The sequence below is a fragment of the Euwallacea fornicatus genome, chromosome 12, assembly GCF_040115645.1.
Source record: "Euwallacea fornicatus isolate EFF26 chromosome 12, ASM4011564v1, whole genome shotgun sequence".
NCBI classification, from domain to species: domain Eukaryota; kingdom Metazoa; phylum Arthropoda; class Insecta; order Coleoptera; family Curculionidae; genus Euwallacea; species Euwallacea fornicatus.
The window spans coordinates 4,138,249-4,159,127 of record NC_089552.1 but is presented as its reverse complement, the minus strand read 5'-3'; the positions used below and the strand labels follow the sequence as shown (position 1 = coordinate 4,159,127).

The 20,879-nt window shown below is 33.6% G+C and overlaps 1 long non-coding RNA gene across 1 annotated transcript in view; it reads left to right on the top strand.

Annotated features, from left to right (window-relative positions):
• The first annotated feature begins 1,402 nt into the window (after positions 1–1,402).
• LOC136342609 (uncharacterized) overlaps positions 1,403–20,879 on the top strand; it is a 39,871-nt gene continuing 20,394 nt past the window's right edge. The window contains exons 1-2 of the long non-coding RNA XR_010732673.1: positions 1,403–1,535; positions 5,364–5,471. This is a non-coding gene — a long non-coding RNA (uncharacterized lncRNA). The remainder of the gene's footprint in view (positions 1,536–5,363; positions 5,472–20,879) is intronic.

The window sequence follows — 20,879 nt, the reverse complement described above, 5'->3', positions numbered from 1 at the left end:
GAGTTGTCTTTTATACATGAATCAACAATAAATCAATCTCTCCATATACACATCGTCAATTCACAGTTGTCTCTATATGAATAAACGTAAAGTAATGAATATACCATGAATGAAATTTACCATTATTCAGTTAAAAACACAAATGGATAAAACTGCAAATCTACCAAATGAAATAAGTGGTGATTCCCTGATATATACAGAGCGTTGAAAAAAATCAAGGTTAGATTAGATATCCAAAAATAAGAAAAACATGTTTTAAATAAACTCTGAAATGTATCTCAATGTTTACTTTGCTTTACTTAGTTGGAGGAATGATGTTAACTATAGTAATTTCAGTTGAAGCTGGCGATGTACAGGGTGATCTTTATTTTTAGTTGGCTCCCATTCATTTTTTCAAACTGAACCAACTACCTTACATCGATATGTTTCTAATAGGAAATTTAGCTTACCTTGAGAATCCTGACAAAAGTGATCAAGGCAACGATAGCGAGTAAGATATCACTTTCTCAAAAATAATTTCGTGTCACATATGATGTCAAATTACTCATCTTTTTAAATGTGATACTATACGCAAGTTATTATATTGATTTTTAGATGCACAATATGATTTTTTTTAATATTTCACTTTTTTACTATGAAATTACTCTAAAAGAGGCACAATATAAATTAAAGAAAAAGCTAAAATCTTTAAAAAGAACGAAAAGGAGCATTACGAAACTAAGGCTTTTTTGTTAAACTTGACTTTTTTCTATAATTTTGTCAATATTTTTTTATGGTTTTTGTCGAAGTTACACCAAAACAAAACTATAGGATGTGTACTTGAAAATTACCTCATAAGCATTTGCCTAAAATCCTAGCTCAATTGATAAGGGGTAAAAATTACTGTTTCAGAATGTGTTAAGAAATGGTGCACAAAGAATTTTTCTGAAAACATCAAGATTACTCAAATAAATTGAATCAGCTTTGATGGTCTCTTATACCAAAAAAGGAAAGTCAATTCACCCATTCATGTAGCTGCGGAAATTTCAAAACGGCTAAGCGCAATCTACACGATGTTCCTAAATATATAATTTGAAATTTCAATCATAGAGCATTCACCCATTCCATACGGCAAACAGAATATTACCTAACATTTTAATGCCACATTTGTAATAATCACAATTCATTGAAAACTTCCCTTCTCTCTAATATTTGATCATCCATGTAGATTTCTGTGGCCCTTGAATTCGCGCTCCCCATAGACAGAAAATCCCTCGATTATTTTTCGCATCTTTCTCGCACATTCATAATTGCAAAAAGAGCGAAAGAGAAGGAGAAATGTGAAATGGGAAAAATAAAAAAGGAAGCCATATAGCGCATGTGTAAAAGGAAAAAAGAGAGAATGATGTTTTTTTGTCCGGGGCCTCCATTTTTGACATAATGGCGCTTGCAGTATTCTTTTCGGGCGTGAATGTGTGAATATGTTATGAGCTGTGCGATTTGGCTCGTTTGTGTAGGTACTTAACAATGTTAGGATTAACTTCCCAAGGATGGAGGTAAATATTACGTCATTCCTTGATTTTCAGTTTCAAATGGATAGTATGGAATAATTCCTTCACCATTTAACTAGGGATTTCAATAATCCTGGAATTTTAAGTCAATTTCTTACCTAGTTCATTTTTAATCGGTTTTCTTAAGACATTGCCTATGGAAACATCTTTCTTAAAATCAAAATAACTGTCCACACATAGCTCAACATGTTGCTTATATAGAATTTTAGATTATTTAAAAAAGTTATTTAAGGTGTTTCCATGGCATTTCTCATTGAAAATATAATTTTGATGTGTTGGGTGTCCAAAATTCAACTTAAAACATGAGGATTTCGGGAGAGGTAAGACATGCAGTTGCATTTTTGAGTGTTGGTTAGTATCCAATTTTACTATTTTTTAAATTGCGATTGCTTAAAAAATATACGAAAAAAAAACGTATTTGTCAATTTTTACGTGTAGTTTCTCTTGATTCCAAGATGTTCATCAAGCATATAGACAAATGGGACTGTTTCCATTATAGAAGATGCTGCAGGAACATATCTTAGTTTTGCTGTATCTTTATTCAGGCCAAAGTCAGAAATAAATAATTATAAAATTAATTAATATTTTTCTATCATTAACAAGTGTCTTCAGCAAATATTTCAACTTTAGAAGTAAACAAACTTTCCTACTTATTATTTAAGATTAATAGAAAATCATGTATTAATAAGAGTTATTAATGCATCATTTTGTAGATGTTAATGAGGTATGATAATGAATCATTGAAGTAAAAAGCTTAGTTATTTACTTAAGGCCAACTATGTATGCAAAATGGATATTTCATCCTAGACACAACATTTAACCACGAATTTCTTATACTCGAACACATGTTTCATAAGATGAAAAAATAATAGATTTTCTGCCGAGACGATATTTAGAGCCGAGCTGAAAATGAGACTATGAAGGGAGCCGTAGCACAAAATTCCGTTTTCGTCGAGTAAAATACATAATCTGTTCTCATATTTACATATTAAAATCCTTCACCGTTTGAGTTTTGTGTATTTTGTTATGAATTTAGAATGTTCTGCTTTAACTGCTTAGGCGGTAAAAAACTTTTGATACGGCATTTTAAATAAATATGCGATAATTGAAATATTTTTAATGCCTAGGCAGTAGTAGCAGCGATTCTTTACTCCCGGTTTACGTGGGTAAAAATACGAAAACAGATATTACCCAAAACGAAATTTGATTTATTCAAGCAGTAACTAAATTCTGGGAGAACAATGGAAGCAAAAGTTCAATTTTAGCACTTGGTGTGTTTGACCTATTGGTACGACAATGCTTTAATTTATCAATTACAGTAATTCTATAATTTTATTATGGAAATGTTCTCTATGCGCATTGATAATCAAATTGAGTTAAAGGAACAAAAAACCATGATAAGCTTATCAGTTCTGGCCTTAGGGATTATTGATAAGTTACTATGTCCATAATTTAATTCAATGTCTAGAGAGTTTTGAAATTCAAAGCTTTTTCTAAGTATTGTTACAATAACAGAAAATCTCTTCCCAGCCACTGAAGTTTAGCGATATTCAGAGATTACTAATTTTTGTATGTGGCTTTCCTGTTGCAAATTTTTGAAAATCGCTTATATCATAGTGGAGCAAATTGACTTGTTCAACTTTATGATATTTTTTGCAGTCTTAAAATATCCCCCTATTACACGTTTTACAAGCCTTTGGTATGTAACTTGCATATAATAATAACCATTATCAGTTTGATGTACATATGTATTCACTTCGAATATCTTCCTCAAATTCGCTCCGGTGATGCTGTTATAAAAGGTTCATTTATCTATACTTATAATTTTTTTATATTTTTTTCACGTTTGGTCTTAGAAAAAATGATTCCTGTAGTTTTGTCTTAAGCAAGTATCTAATTATAACAAATAACGAATTTCTGACATTCGCAGATGCCGCGTTCACGTCATGCGGTAATTTTTCTTGCGAAAATGCTGGTACATGACAGACCAAATTAGGAAACTTGCTAATGAAATTAATCCCAAACTTTGTCATCCTTTGCACGAGACTAGTTTGAACTTCTGTAGGTACCTCTAAGTAAAAACAGTGGCGTCACGTCAAGTCTACATCATGCTCCAATTAAATCGAACTTTAATTAAAACAGTGTCGTGGAATATTGTTTTGAGGTTGCTTTCTTACCTCTAATAGTGTAAATTCTGATGGTAGCCATCTAATTGCCCTAAACTTTATCCTTTTCCCCCGAAATAATCATTACGCGTTTTCTTTCAAAGCGAACCTTATTCTATTCCCTTCATATGCTATTAATCAGAAACTGAAAATTCAATTAACAGTTTTCCAATTATAATAACTCTAGGCTTACTGAAGGGCTTACCAAGACATTTTGGTTCTTAGAGGATCAATATTGCGTATTACATCAAGTTTTCAAGGAACTGGATAATGCTCTTAAATAATTTATGTTAGGAGAGGTAGGGAACAAAAAGCCCTTGTGGCTTAGGAACTCCAATCAAGGATTGGAACTAGAAATTTCCATACGAACTAATATTATTCTATTCCAATGGACTAAAAAGAAGGGTGCGAAAAGATTTTCTGAAAATTTAATTTCCATCGGAATATTTTAGACAATTTACAACTTTGTGAAACAGTATTGCTCGAAGTGGAGGCAAGGAGCAGAATATAAAATCAATTAGCTCAGACCGTACTCGAAAAAGGCCCTTAAGTCCTTTAAATTAAGGGCTAAAATAGATGCAAGTAACGTGGAAGCGCTAACTCAATATCCTCGCGAACGTTGTCTTAAGTTTTCTCTATAATTTGCATGGAAGCCATTTTGAAAGCTTTTGGGGTGGAAAACGGTGCCACAGGGACGTACCTTTCTCCGCATTATTAAATTTCCACATTTAAGCTTAATTAGAAATATTCTGACTGGGAAAACGTTATTTTTCATTATATTTAGAGGACAACAAATGTTTAATAACAAAATTTTTAGAAGTGGAGCGAGAGGTATATGTAGGAGGCAACAACAAGTTCGGATCTGTATACCATCCCGCGAATATCTTCTAAAGTGTATAGCTAAGGGTGGTGGAAGAGACGTAGAGGTATAAGTAAGGAAATTACATAGACCTAAAGTAAGCAAGCCTGACGGGGCCTGACATACAGAAACTGGCATATTTTGATTAATTATACTTGGGAAGAGCAAACGGGGTTAAGTTGGATTTGGGTTCCAGTAGCGTGATACATCGGGACCCAGTTTAGCTACTGAAGAAATACAACTTTTTGGGTTAAGAAATAAAACACAAATTTCCCCCTTACGAGGTTTTTTTCATAATCATGCTTTATAATGTGGAAATGAAGATGAGATAGTAATACTTTAATTGGCTGATGACGGCTTCCCTCAGTACATTGGTACCTATACCTTTACCAATAGAAATGCCGACTGCGTCATTGTTTAGTATAATTTTACGAAGTTGCAACGGAAAACCTAAATAAAAAAATCAATTAAATTATTAAATGACAATAAATAGAGAAGAACTACAGAAAAAATTACAAAAAGACAAAACCTGAAAACTGTAAAAAAGCTGTTTCACTCACGGAGCCAGTTAATATTGAAAAAAGGAGAATAAGGAACAAGATTCTGAATACACGAATGAATCTCAAGAGTTCTAAGTACTAAATGTCACTAAAAAGATTCCAGAAGAAAAACTCATTATATAATTTTTGTGAGACTAACTATGAAAATCAAAGAAAGTTTTCATAATGAGTTAAAAATATTAAATATTATCAATGGTAATAAAACACTAAAATTCTGTTTTGCTTTTAGATGGCAATGATGTTCAAACTAAAACCAACTACTCCCAGGATACATCCCAAAGCAATTTTAATTAGGGAGCCCGAGCAACACAAATCTACGCAACTTAACCTTAGCGAGGTATAATTTATCTGTTTTCTGGGTCTTAGAGTTAATGGGCGCGTTTTATCATTTAAATTGGCCAGATTCCACGATGTCCTAGAGCTGCTATCCTAATGCCCAGGGGGCGAAATAACCCTTAAATGACAAAATAGCCCCAAAATAAAGTAATAGGCCCAAAAGGCCTCGTGAACGGTGCTTTTATATCCTTATGGACATATTTATGGAAAAGGTGGACTCCGCATAAGCCCGAGCTCTTAAAAAGTACTCGATATTAGAAACTGGTTTAAAAAGAAGTTCCAGTCCGATGGGTAACAAATTTACATTTCGAGGATATTGGCTTCAAAGGATTTATCCTTTCGAAGTCGTGGGAAACAAACTAATGGGGAACAGGTTTCATGTAACTGGAAATTCGTAAAGAATTAACCAGTTTAAAATTCTGTGTGAAGTTTCATGCTCGCGGTCTGTTCTTTAAGTAGCTTTGAAAGTTATAATACTGAGTAGGTTCACATAAGCAAAGCAAAAGCTCCCGAAATTCCAATTATCTCAGTATAATGCTCCAGATCCGCTTCTGTACTAAATTAAGCATAGAAGAGCACAGACCCATCACATACAAAACTAACCAGAACTGTCCGAAAAGTTACTAAAACTGTACAAAACTTTTCCAAAAATATCCAAAGTAATAATTCATGGGGCGGTAATTTAAAACAAACTTTGGCAATTTCCCGGCCAGAACTAAAATTCCTAACAGGGCCCCAAAACTAAAACTACGAGCATAAATTTAATCAAAAACAGAACATATTAGAAATTCAATCTCGGAGAAATAACCCTAAAGGATAACGGAGGTTGGCGAGTAAAGGCTTATTAAGTTCGAGGCTAGATACATATATCGCCGTACAGATTTTATTGCGTAATAAGTTCTTATATCGTGCTTAAATACTGTTTAAACCCTGCTTAATACGTTTATTTTACATCTTCTTGGGTTTTATGGGAGAACAATTTGGTTAGATAATGGGTTTACGATATTGGCCAATGAGGTATAGAAATATCCAACATTATTTTTTCCGATACATGAATAAAAATTGCAATTTTTTGCAACTATCAGGATACTGCCTTGTTTCCGACTGAAAAATGATAACGAAATACCCTCGATTTCCGTATACTCTTATTTCGTACGGGTTGCGCGCGCAATGGAAATTACCCTATTTCCCACAGCTTTGCATCGGTATCCATAGAAACGAAGCATAACAAATTTACATCAAAAGAAGTCATTTTAATGACAAGTGTATTAAATTTTGATATTTTAAGGTAGTATATTGCTTTTATTATTCAAAACACTAATTTGTAGTTAGATTCCTTAAGAGTTACTGGTCCAAATATAGGAAGTTATATAGGTAAAAAACTATTACAACTGTGGAAACAAAAACAAATGGTGGAAAACAGGTTTCTAAATCAAATAAAAAATTCAAGTTACATAAACAGTCAGTGACGTACCAAAACATTTATTTCCATTATGACGTCGGAAAGTAGTGTTTAGAAGAGTGAGACTAGCAGAATCTAGGGCAAGTCTGAGGGAAAGCGGGATAGAGAAACATGAAGGTTCGAAAAGTGTTCCGACAACATTACCGACTTTAGCTTAAATTTTATTTGTTTCTTACAAGTGGTAGTTATTGAAAAACCTTACGGTATGCAGTGAACCGTAAAGGTAGAGTGTTGATTAAACTGCCAACTACTTACCATCAAACATATGGCATTAACAATAGATAACAGATAACACTATCGAAGACAAGTCCTACCTATCTAAAGAGGCAAATTTTAAAAATTTTACGGAAATATTTCATCAACAGAGAATAGGTAAATCACACACCACCGCCGGAAAAGACTAGTTCATTATACTACCCTATAAATTAATATTTGCCAGTTATTTAACTGCATTTAGATACACATTTTTCATAAGACCAAGGTAAAACACATGTTCCTCCTGAATCGACAGCAAAATACAACTTTCCAGATTCATCATGAAATTCAAGGTCAGATGTGAAAAGTATCGTTTATTACGCACCCGAACCACAGCAATCAGTTTGTTTTCCAACCCAGCATCACTGTCATTTTTTCTCCATATGACACCAATATCACACACTAGATTTTGTCTTTAGAGTTGCCTTAATCTCAGCCCCCCATTTTGAAAAGATTCAAAACTATGACAGAATTGTTACTTCTGAGGAATGTAGATAATGATATTAATGCGATTGACGAAATTTTCCGGTAAGGGAGACCAAGTTATCATTGTAGGTAACGTTAAGAATTTCGTTACTGCTGCTTTATCGACAACATCCCGTAAATTATTTTGAGGAGCATTTGGTACGATAAGATTAATAATTTTCTTTGTACTGAAAATTTTTTTAATTTTCAACAATTTAGTTCGATTCTTTTCGGAGAACACACTGAAAATTGTGACTTCAACTTTAAAACTGGGGAGGAAGCGATCTAACTTTGAAACCCTTTATAAATCCGTCGTATCAATTTTTGACTCCAAGGTAAGACAACGTTAATCCTTAACTTCATACAATCCCGTATGTTAATAAATGTCCACGGTACGCGACATCGCTTAGTCGAACCCAGGATATCTATGTATATCGCCCTATTACTAGTACCAAACCCAATAAGATTTGAATCACTCGAGCTTTCTATAGAAAAGCTTACTGAACACTTCAACCAAAGATACTAAAGCTTATAGAATTGGTTGGGTACATACCAAGCAAAATAAATCGCTTTGGGTCACTGCTTATCATTTGTGACGTCACCAAATGACCCGCATTGTCGCTAAGTTGGCTAATCCTGAGTTATAACACGGTTTGACAGCATTGAAAATATGTTAATTTCGTTTATAATTTTATTAACCGATTCGTTTTTAGATTGACAGAAGAACAAAATTAGCAAACATACAGGGCGCATCCGTAAAAAATAAAAAATACCAAATAATTTAAACTGTACAAATGTGAATTAATTAATAAAATATCCTTTTAAGGAGAAGGGAACTCTGAATGGTTCCGGGAATATGTTGAATTTTTTTTTTATTTGAATAAAATTTAAAGTTTGATTTGAAGAAATGCTCAGATCGATAATCGATTTTTTACGTAATTATACCTAAAACGAGTTAGGGACACTGTCTATAAACGAAAAGTCAATAGACAATATCCCTATTATTTCACGTCACATTGTCATAATACGTTGCATTTGATTCATGTAATATCCTGCCGAACATGACTTATGCATTGAAAAAAGTATTTATATATTACATGTCCTTATGTTTTTTTTTATCGCAAATCGCATTCAATTATATTCCCTTAAAATTATTTCTAATTTTTGACACTTGTGCATTAGTTATATTACATATGAATAAATGATAACGAAAACATACGCGTATATCTATTAGCGTCAGCGTTCCTTTCTCCAAATTATTAGCCTTAGATGAAAACATTAACTGTTCATTTTTTAATCAAATTTCGTTACTACTCCTAAATATTTGCTCATCAAAGTACAGTTCCATTTAAAAAGCAAATTCCCACATTTAAAAGCATTCTCGCCAAGCTCTAAGTTACATTTTGTTGCGTAATAAAAGTATTGTAAATGATATTTTAAAGGTCATTATTATAAAAAAGAAAAAACATACTTTTTAGCTACCTTTTTGGAAATAAAAAGAAAAATATTCCCACATAAGTCACGGCATTTAACGGCATTCCTTAGCATGCCTACTCCTCCAATGCGAATCTACTAACAGTCAAATACTGGAATATCATATCGATCCTCTATCCATTATTCCCTTACCCATCTAATATCGCACAAGCTCCATTACTTTTTTCCACCATCAGCCTGCCTTAAATCAACATCATTATTCATCACCTACGCAACCCCTCCAGCTCTACAGCCCCCAACCCCTTACACAATTTCTTAAGAGTATTGACGTGCCGCTGGTTGCCTGCTCTAAGGCGCCGCCTATAGCCGTCACCCAGGCAACCGCGTCTAGCCAATGAGATATAAGTATGCCGCACGTCTTAACTTTTTGAATTTAGACCTAAGAATGCGGGAATAAGGGTTAGTTTCGCGTGAGATAGGGACAAATTTTAAAAAGGGGAGGTGGGGTTAGTGTAAGACATATCTAGGGGCTCGGGCCAGGTAAAGGGAAGCGGAGTCCGGGTAGTTTTGAGGGCTAAAAACCCAGAGGGTCGTTTAGGATTGGACTGGGAAGGTGAATTTGCAGGCTGGAGCACTGTTTTCATGTGTATGTAGTTTTAGGAGCGAAATATTTTGTCAGGAAATGAAAATTGAATTACTTAAAATTTTTAGATTTAAATGTTAATTAATTATCGATTTAAGACTAATTAATAAATTAAGATTACTTCAATGAATTTGAAAACTTATCACTCTCTCAAATAATTTATTATTAGAATATGAGTGCTTCATGTATGGAAGATTCGATATGCTCGGTTATCAGGGTGTTGGATTCAAGCTATTGACAAGACGATTTAAAAGAGTTAATAATATATAGGGTGTTCCTCTAAAAAAATCAAAATCATAGTTACCTGCGACTAGATTATATAGCGTAGGAAAAAACGAAGGTTGCCTCTGAATTATTCTTCAAAAACCCTAGTAAAGTCCATTTTTACTTCAATATCTCATAGAATAAAGTAAATACAAAGAGAGTTGAAAAAACTTAAGTCAAAACACCCTATATCTACGGAAACAAAATGGCGTCGAGTTTTTTCCCTGCCAATATTAATCTTACATTAATAATAACTGCGATATCCCTTAGAACCATCACATTCATGATTGGTCTGCGCTGCAAATTAAGCATTTTTTTACAATTTTATCAACCACGAGTCTTATCATTTCTGAGATCTCCATACATTACCATTCCTTTCTTGGAGACGCGGAACCTATATGGAGGCAAGAGTTTCAAACAACAATAAATGCGCAATTTTGCAGTTATCCAGAGTTCAAGACCTATTTAAAGGAAAGTATGGTGTGCAGCTCTAAGAAGAAAACCTCTATACCTTATTCCCAAGGCAGGGGAAACACGTGCAGCAGCTTCAATCTCTGCAAAGTAATGGAGTTTCTGTTGCTTTTGCTTTGCATTAAACGTCCCTTATTTGACATAGTCTCCTGAATAACTTGAGATAAGCTTGGGGATAGTCTGATATATGAGCATACTCTACTGAATTAAAATTGCTTTGAAGCGACTTTAAAAGTGAAAAATAAAAGATCTTGGCAAATAATTGTGCGTAGCAAAAAAGGAAACAAGAAAGAAATAAGCTGATACAGTTTGCTGAAGCATTTCAAATAAAATCGTAATGTTAAGTAAAATATTACACCAATAATTAATGAACAATGTTCAATGATTCTCATAACTAAATTATTCAATTTATTTAATTGAAAACAGATTTAACAGAATTCGAAGGAATCTAGGAGGATCAGAACCGTGCATAACACCTCGTGATGTAAAAAGTCAAGAAATTAAATTTCAGAGAGCTCACTCAGAGATATTCCTGGTTTAGATTGCAATTCATGGAGTAAATTAACAGGGAGGAAAATTTGTAATAGTTTGATGAAGAGTTTCAAAGGTCCGAGCAATTCAGTAGTCTTGCAATAAGCGAAAAACGTGATTCACGAAATTTGATATGTGACGTATAGAAAAGCGTAGCACATACGTGAACCGTTAACGCTATGGTAGTTTACCGTGCGTTAGCTAAGCTATTGTTCGTTAGTGCTTAATGTTAACTAACATTTGGTATTTCAAAGTTGTCAAATAACTTTAGTTAGTAAAGTTTCGGGTCCTGAAAACTCTCTATTAACCGAGCATCCCCAAATTTTCTGTGAATAATGTCGAATGTCATCTTTAGAAGGTCAAGAATACGAAATAATCCGATTGTTTTAATTATAATTACTCCCTTGCAATATTTTCTTTTACAATACATCAAAGTTCTGATCGCGAATTTATCAAAAAGGTGATGTCCACGGAAAATGAACCCTAATACAGAGTATTAGTTGATTGAGAAATGATCCTGCCGGCAAAGTTACCTGGAGTTTATAAAGCTGTGCTTTGGGACCAACAAATCAAAGTCTCAATAACTTCGAAATGAACCCTGCAAGATTCTATCAATACCCATGGAAGCATTATTATAAAAACAAATTATTTATAAATTTTATGGTTTCCATGAAGTGACATTCTAGAAAATTTACGAGTTAATTGCTCTACTGCTACTTGTACTTAGAAATTCTAACTCTTGACAACTTTGTTAGCAAAATAATTTACGTAGAAATGCCGAAATCTGGGCAGACCCATAGTTAATTTCACCATTTTCATGAAAATTATCTTACGGGTATAGATAATAGCAACTTGAAAAACTTGGCTTCAGATAAATAAAAAATAAAAAAGCACCTAACACATCACTTTGTAATTCAGACAATTTAGAGATATAATTATTATAAGTAATCAAATGAGCAGAAAAAGATATGATTATATGCGATTTAGTCGAAAAGCAAAATAAGCTTCTTAAGTTAAAGTTTTTGAACATTTTGGTACCACTACCAAATAAAAGATTTGCTACCAAGTTGCGCGCTGCTCGATATTAAAATTGCTTATAACGCTGACAAATTGAAGCTCCAAATATAACTTTCAATGGCGTTACAATCTAGGGTTTATCATGAAATTCTCAGCTCCCAATTTTGAAGCAAAATTTAGTAATCGGAGCTCACAACTCAATTGGGTAACATATATTCAGGTTACTCTGATGAAGTTAAAAGGCACCTGATACACCACTCTCTTGGGAATTAATTAACCGCATTAAAATGAACCCATAAATCTAATAATTTACAGTTCGACCAATAAATATATGCAGAGGAGCAACAAGGGAGATTTATAATTATAATATAATTTAAAAAATGAAATGTACTGAAAATCCTGGAAATTCCACTGCAATTGCATAATAAACACCACTGCCAACAGCATCCACCTATGAGTCGTTAAAAATTAAATTGGAAGATGTAATTATAAATAGTCAGTGGCGCAACAAGAGGGGTTTTGGAAATGACTAAATCGAAAAATATTAAAGTTCTTTCACAGATTGTGATGGTTGCGAAGCTCTGTCAAGGCGCCAGTTTTTAGATTTTCTTCTATCTGAGTGCATTTATTAATTGAAAAACAAAACATCTAAATTCTATATTATGTGCAACAATAACTATACTTCTCGTCATGCAATGTTCCTTCGTTTTTGAAATATTGACCAAGGGGGGAAAGTAGGGCGAACAGAGTGGGGGAACCAGGTAAATGTATTAGAAATGGGGGGCCCCATTTTGAAAATGGTGCTAACTAGTTGTGGTTATGGTTTAACTTAGAACTAGCGCCATAAATGATCGATACTTATTTGAATTTAATGTCGGTTATTTTCTCGTTGTGAATGATATTTCCTTTTGTTTTTAGTTTTGTAAACTATAATTTTATCATAATGTCATATATCATTTCAACAAGTATAAAATAGAGAAGTCTTCAAGGTTATTTGAATTTCTCCAGCTAACGCCACATTGGAGAACTTTTTTTACTTTATCAACATTATAAGAACTTTTTTTATCCGACATTGGAAAATATTTAATACAAAAAAAATTAACTTACTTGTATCGACTCAATTATTTTGTATAAAAATCTACAAAGGGTAATATTAAAAAATAATAATCTTTGCATAACAATAAATGTGGTTATATAAATTCAAAATGTCGCCATCTATCTCCCACTGAAAATTTCTTATCGCTCACCAAAACATCCTGTATATGTTTCAGTACATTTATAATTTGCTCTCGTTCTTATATTTGAATAAATCTCCTTTCGAATTTAAAATGGTTTAACGAAAACCCCATCTCACAATCAGTGGCCCAACCCCTGTTAGGTAATTTCCATACCGAAGCCAACTCACGAACTAGGGATCTGCAATGCTTTTCATTGCTGTTGCATACCCTAAAAAGACAGGGTTATTGATTAAAGTAGCGGTTGACGAAAGTTTAACAAAATGATATTAGATGGCGCTCAAACATTTTTCAAATATTCCAAATACGTGAGTTTTGTAATAAATGTTATTAAGGTAATTTTATGTATTTCGTTTTTAATCTTATAATCTTCCTGTTTGTTTTGTAGAAGGCTTAGTAAAGCAAGACATAAAATGGAATTAGTTCTTAACGATTATTCGATGAGATCGGTTTTGAGGATTATTCTCTCCGAGGACCTAAACCTACATTTTAGTGTGTGAATTAAGAAAAGACGTACAGCATAAAATTTCATACAAAAGCAAAGTTTTACATTTTCCTTCCCTAGCTTATATAAATAGGTGGGTAAGTAATATGGACACTATTGTAATTGGATTGCTACAAATAGCTAATTGTTGCATTTCACACATACCAACATCCATCTCCTGATATGGATATTGGGTTACTAATCTTTGCCTTCCGCATGTTAATAAATATGACATAAAAATTGGGGTCTACAATTCAGAATTGCTTCAGGTTACAGCATTAAAAGACTAAGTGCCTGTTGTCTTGTACTCTGCTGCCTAAACTTGGGAAATGGTCACAGCTTAGGCGTGGTCAAGGCTTTTAGAGTAGTGTTTTATCACCCCTAGGATGTCAAAAATATCATAATCCATTTCATCAAATGTGGTTGAATGGGAAAAACTGTTATAATCTGCAATGCGTTAAATTCTTTCTTTTCCATTGAAATAACTTAAAAGTTGTGAAAATTTTATTTTACTACACGCAGTGACTACACTTTATAAAACCAAAATAAAAAAGAAAATATATTTAAATGTCTACAATATAAGACGCTATCAACTCCCAGAAGAAATTGGAAAAGAAGGAGAACTGAAGGAAAAAGCGAGAGGCAGCATCCCTGGCCGGGTATTAATAGCGTAGCAAAGGCGATTGTATAAAATGCTCTGGCTGCGAGAAGATAAAATAAGACAAAAATTATTCGTTGGCCTTGTCTTTTTACGTTTCTTTCATCCCTTCTCCAGGAATTCCCCACCACTTCTCTACCCCTACCTACGTATTTCCTGAAAGATTCGAATATGATTCCCGCCCTTCAGCTATTGTTTGGAACAGTTGATTAGGCTTGAAATAAACACTTTTTGGCTAGGAGTCGTTTCAATATATTTTACTCAATTGATGACGAATTGGTTTAACTGCTAATTACAACAGATGTAAGGGTAAGTGACTGGATTCGTCAGTGGTAAGTTGTTAATCGTTGAAATTAGCGACAAAAATAACGCCCCAACTGTTGTTCCAGCAATTGTCCAACTCTGTTGGCCCTGCTGAACTTGACTTTTTGCATTTACTTGCTAGGAAAATATTCTTGATGAACTCATAATGGTTAACATTGTCGATGTACGTATCAACAGGGAGCCGCTCATATCAGGAGATATTGTAAAAATTTTGACAAACTTCAGAAAAGGATTGCTGGCATTATTTTGAGGCAGCAGACGGGCATTTAATTAAAAAAAATTATTTATTTCTGCGAAACAACCCGAAATATTTTAATCAAATTTTGTGCGTATCAACAATTATAAAATGTAGAAAGTGTGTCACAATGAAAGTGTTTTTGTACTTAGTCAATGGCGATAATTGGTATACGTCCGCACTTGGCACGTATCACCGCATATATGTAAAAGGAAACAGGGTACGTCAATGATTTTTCGAAAAATATGACTGAATTGAACAAAAAAAGTGCAGTTTTTTTCTGAAGAAAAAGATTCTCACAACGACGTAATGAAATAAAGTCAACGAGTGTTTCTACAAAACCGAACAAACATTTAATTATTTTTATGAGAAAAACTACTTATATACCAAAAAAATTTTAATACCCTGTATTTTCGTAACGAGGCGGGCCAAACGATACTGTTTCATCAAACGTTCTAATTTATAACAATGACATCAGTAATGATTTATTTAAATTTGCTAAACCATTTTGGTCAAATATGTTAATGCGTAAAAGTGAATCAGCGTATTTAAAAAAACGAAAACTGTTTGTCATTTGAACATTTTTTCTGTTAGGAACGTTTCTTGTATTCTAACTATTGTAATAAACAATGAAAAACATTTTTTTTACCGACATACATGGCCTTGAATTATGACTTGAACTAACTTATAATAAAATTTCCATAAATTATGAGACTCATTTACAGTTATAATGAAAATTTATGCTCTCAGAATAGCACCTATATTGTTCCAAAAACTATAGAAAAATCAGAGATATCGTAGAAAATCATAGAAATTATAGAATCATAGAAAATATTTTACACTTCAGTATGGGTAAAATTCTTTCTCAGAATTGTTATATCTAAGATCAATGGTTATTTTCTCCCTTAGGAAGACGTGGAACTCCCATATTACGCTCAAGCTGTAAGAGATTATAATTTTGTCTTACTTATTCCATAGTTTTTTATTATGGTTTTTGTGTCAAAACAAAATCTGAGCTAATTTTCTCAATATCTATTTCTGAATCTTGGACAATTTTGGATTCACACCATTTAGGTCGGCCGTCGATATTTTATATTTTTGTCTCATTTTTTTCGCCCAAAAAGGAATGTTTTCAATCTTAGTATTTATCGTAATTTGATAAGTACTTCTTTGCATTCAGCGTCGTCTCACTGTTCTTCTGCTTCTTGCTGGCTATTATGCCATGACCCACTGTTCTAATAAGTAATATGTAGCCTCTTCATGATCTAAAAAATCAGAACACGGAATCGGAATTATTATTGAGTTGAAATGCAACCATGTTGGTTTTCAAATCACCATTGATCCTGGATTTCCTTTGTTAGCTTGATGAAAAAGTTTTTGCACAATTAATACCAGGCATCTCGTCCAGGTGGTCTAATATCTGTCTTGCTTCTGTCTCTATTTTCCATTGGAAAACCGAATTATACAGGGTGTCCTCGAATTACGTGGCCAAAATAATACCGCAGATTGTTTGAGTGAAAATAAGTCGATTTAACTAAACTTCCCTCAGTCCAAAAGTTGATAATTACGGAGCTACAGGGTGTTAAAGTTGAAAAAAAAATCACATTTTCTTTAATATCTTTCGATTTCTTTGAGTTAATTTCACGAAATTTCATATTTGAGGGTGTTTTAGGATACGAAATTCAAATTTATTAACGATTTAGTTGTTTCTTCTAGGGGGCGCCACAAGCGACCATTAGGACACATTTAAATCTCTGTAACTTTTTCGTGCCACGGTGTATATTATTTTGGTATTTAAAAACCTTTTTCCCTACCTTTTATACTTAGAAAAGGTATACTTTATTGACGTCGCTAGAAGCAACGGTTTTGGAGAAAAACGCATAATTCTAATGCGCTGCATATTTGCGTTGGCGCTTTTAAGTAAATAACTCAGTTGGCTATGTTTTTAATTGACATTTTAACACTTGAATTTGTTTCTCAAATGTCAGTTTTTTTATTTAGCCCTCAGTTTTTCTTGTCAGTTTCGCTTCTTGTTCCTGTAAATATCCATAAGTATGGCCAATAAATTCACTTATTCTGAAATGGTGAATATGCTGTTAGTTTATGGACTTTGCCGTTGTAATAGTCAAAATAATATCTGATTTTGAAAACTTATTGTTATACCTTTACTAATAATTATTTTTGAAAAACTTAATTATTTTTAACGGAAAATAATTTTAAGGTAATTTGCATGCATCATCAGGCTTAGATGCATTTTTCTCCAAAACCGTTACTTCTAGCGACGTCAATAAAGTATACCTTTTCTAAGTATAAAAGGTAGGGAAAAAGGTTTTTAAATACCAAAATAATATACACCGTGGCACGAAAAAGTTACAGAGATTTAAATGTGTCCTAATGGTCGCTTGTGGCGCCCCCTAGAAGAAACAACTAAATCGTTAATAAATTTGAATTTCGTATCCTAAAACACCCTCAAATATGAAATTTCGTGAAATTAACTCAAAGAAATCGAAAGATATTAAAGAAAATGTGATTTTTTTTTTCAACTTTAACACCCTGTAGCTCCATAATTATCAACTTTTGGACTGAGGGAAGTTTAGTTAAATCGACTTATTTTCACTCAAACAATCTGCGGTATTATTTTGGCCACGTAATTCGAGGACACCCTGTATAGGGCGTTCCATAAACGTTCTGACAAATTTTCAGCGGATGTAGTGCTGATAAAAGCAAATATTTAGATCGAATAAAGTTAGTTCCAAAATAACTTCGTTTCCAAGATACAGAATGTAAAATTTTTTATTTTTTCAATTATTTTTTAAGTATTTCAAAAACTGTTAGGAATAAAGACATAAAATTAGGAAGAGATTATGGCGGGATAAATGTGCATGTTCTGCTGTGGGAAGAGTACTTTCACCTACGACTAGTGGCGACCATGCGGCCATTTAATGAAATGTTTTTAATGGAAAAAATTGTACGCTACTGACTTTTTTTAATACGAATATATATTTTTAATATCCCATCAATTCGTCATAAAAAAGATTTCTTAGCGTTTTGTTGCTCAATTCACTGTTTTCAAGATGAAAAAATAAAGTGTCATTCCTGTGCCTACTAAAAAACCGGTATAGATTTTAACTCCAATTTTTTTTAAAACTTTTAGGAAAAATAAATTTAATTTCCTTTTAGTAGATATAGAGGACATGAAGAGAAACATGTATGAAACATGCGCATTATACAATAATACTATTTTTCCTAAGTATGGTTCCGTTAAATTTTAAGTCATTTACGCATATGGAAAAGTTGGATGGCTGCGCAGACGTCACTGGTATTTGTGGAAATATTTTGCCCACTCCAGAACATGCACATTTCCCTCGCCATAGTGCGTTCCTAATTTTATGTCCTTATCTCCAATTATTTTTGAAATGTTCAAAAAGCACTTTAAACAAATAAGAAATTAAACAATACGTACCTTAGAAACGAAGCGATTTCAGATCTATCTTTATGCGATCTAAATGTGTTTATAACCTCTGTATCCCCTGAAAGTTTATCGGTATGTTTATGAAACAGTCTGTATACATTCGTTTTGGGTCACCTGAGTCAGTGGAAGAGGTATAACGCATTTCCTTAAGAATCTATATGCTGAATCGTCTTATTCAAATAAATATAACTTAACAAACAATAAAACACAATAGATCTGCTAAGTCCATTGGACCAATAGCCCACTCATAATAAAAAGTAAAAGTAAAGATATAAATCAAAATAAATAATAAAAAAACGGTCAGAAATAGCAATAAGTTTTGAAGAGAATTATTTTGAAGAGGTTTTTTGCGGAACAGACTACAATGGAGTCAATAGAAGTCACTTTCCCACTCGGAGCCTCCTTCATGATGAAGAATTTCCATTAAAGCGTGTCATCCAGGAATAAATTGATAAAAATTCGTTGATGTTAGGAGGTACTTCTATGTTTTGTCCTTGCGAAAGAGTTAATTTCTCATACCCAGACACACGATTCGTGCTGGTCAAATTATTCAGGATTTTCAACTAAAAGTTTCATTAAAGTGCTATAAACAAAACTCACAAAACCGCATTCGCGCCAATAGCAAAAAAGTTCGAAGAAAGTTCCGAGCAAACTGCAATTTTTCATGTTTTTCTTTATGCCCCATCCCGGGGGAATAAATTTTGTCAAAAGATTTTCCCCGGCCAGGCAGGCAATATCCTTCGAGATAAAAAGTATAATAAATTATGGCATTCAAGAGATTGTCAAAAGTTATCTTAAAGGAGCGCATTTTAAAACGTTGCAATTAGCTTGTAATGGCTACAAAACAAAATGGGTCGTTTTTCAAAATAGCTTGCTCCACGAACAGGCCCTTGTTTTGTTTTTTGCTGGAAAAGTCTGTTTGTTAAGATAAGCTTTAGCGGAACTGGCAGGGGCGTATCAATTTGTTTTATGTTTTCATCGTAAATCGTGTACCCACACCTGGGTCTCCATCCACACTCGCTTTACATCCTCTAAAAGTCCGTTAGAAAATTGACCTCACAAAAAAACTGCCGATTGTTCCTTCGGGCACTTTCTTTCCAACCCTTACACGTATAAAGGGTGATCACTGAAACTACAAATAATAACGTTCCCACAGTGGTCATGCGAGTATGCAAATTAAGGGTCACTAAAATTTAAAAAATGCGACCTGTTCCTTTAAAGGCATAAAGACTGGTCAACCGGTTTTGGGATATTTTTATTTTTAAGGGTCATCCCTTGCATCCCTTGAGATAAAAGGGTGAAGAGGATGGTTGCCAAATGCAGGTAGAAAATGACTAAAAAAATGTTTGCTTGGAGCCGTGCAGGCTTATTGTGTGATAGAGGGCAGATAAAATAACGCACAAGTGATTTTTGAAATTGGGTTTTTGTCCTCTAGGATCCGTTTGTAAGCTTGGCATATCTGAAGCTTTTCTGTTCAATATTAGTAAATCTGCGGTCACATGAATGCAATAGCACCTGTAGTCTCCCATGTATGTGCAAGAATTCCAGCCAGTACACATACGTATCTAGAAGATATTCTAGACGCATAGTGGACCGGCTGAATTAAAAACGTCTTCAATCCAATATTTCCAACTCAAGAGGAGGCAGTGTAGTAGGAAGATAGTCTCGGGAGGACCCGACCCAACACTTCAGCAAAAATAATTAGAAAATATGACATTATTTCTCAACCTAGTCTCCTTTGAAATTGACACACTTTTATCAGCGATGTTCTATGACTTCTATACTCTATTTATAGTAAGAAGCTTCGAATGTTTCACAATAGGAATCAATCTCGTACCTCTTCTCTATTAGCAAATCTGTTTCTACCGACCCATTTCTTCAAGTTTTAAAATAGAAAATGATCTGAGGGGGCTAAATCTGACGAATAGGGTGGGCGAGAAAGAAATTCGAAACCAAGTTGATTGATTTTAACCATCTCAATGACGAAAGTATGGGCTGGTCCATTGTCTTGATGAAACGAGACGTTCTTTTTCACCAAATGCGGCTGGTTTTTACTAATTTCTTTCCTCAAACGCTACAATAAATTCGCGTAATATTCTCCGTTTATTGTTTTTCCTTTCGGGAAATAGTGAATAAAAAGTATCTCACGTGCATCCCAAAAAACTGACGCAATCACTTTTTCTGCAAATGAAACAGTTTCCGCCTTCTTTAGCGGCAATTGTCCCCTTTGAGCCCATTGTTTTGACCGCTCTTTCGTCTCAGGTGTGAAATGATGGACCCATTTTTCATCCATAGTCATAAGTCAACGTAAAAACTGGACTTCATTGCTGCGAAACTTTGCCAAACAGACCATTAAAATATCCTCACTGTGCTGTAGTAATCGCAGCATCCATCTAGCAAACAGCATTCTCATATCCAATTGTTCGTTTAACATGTGATGTCCAGTAGTTTTTGAAGTA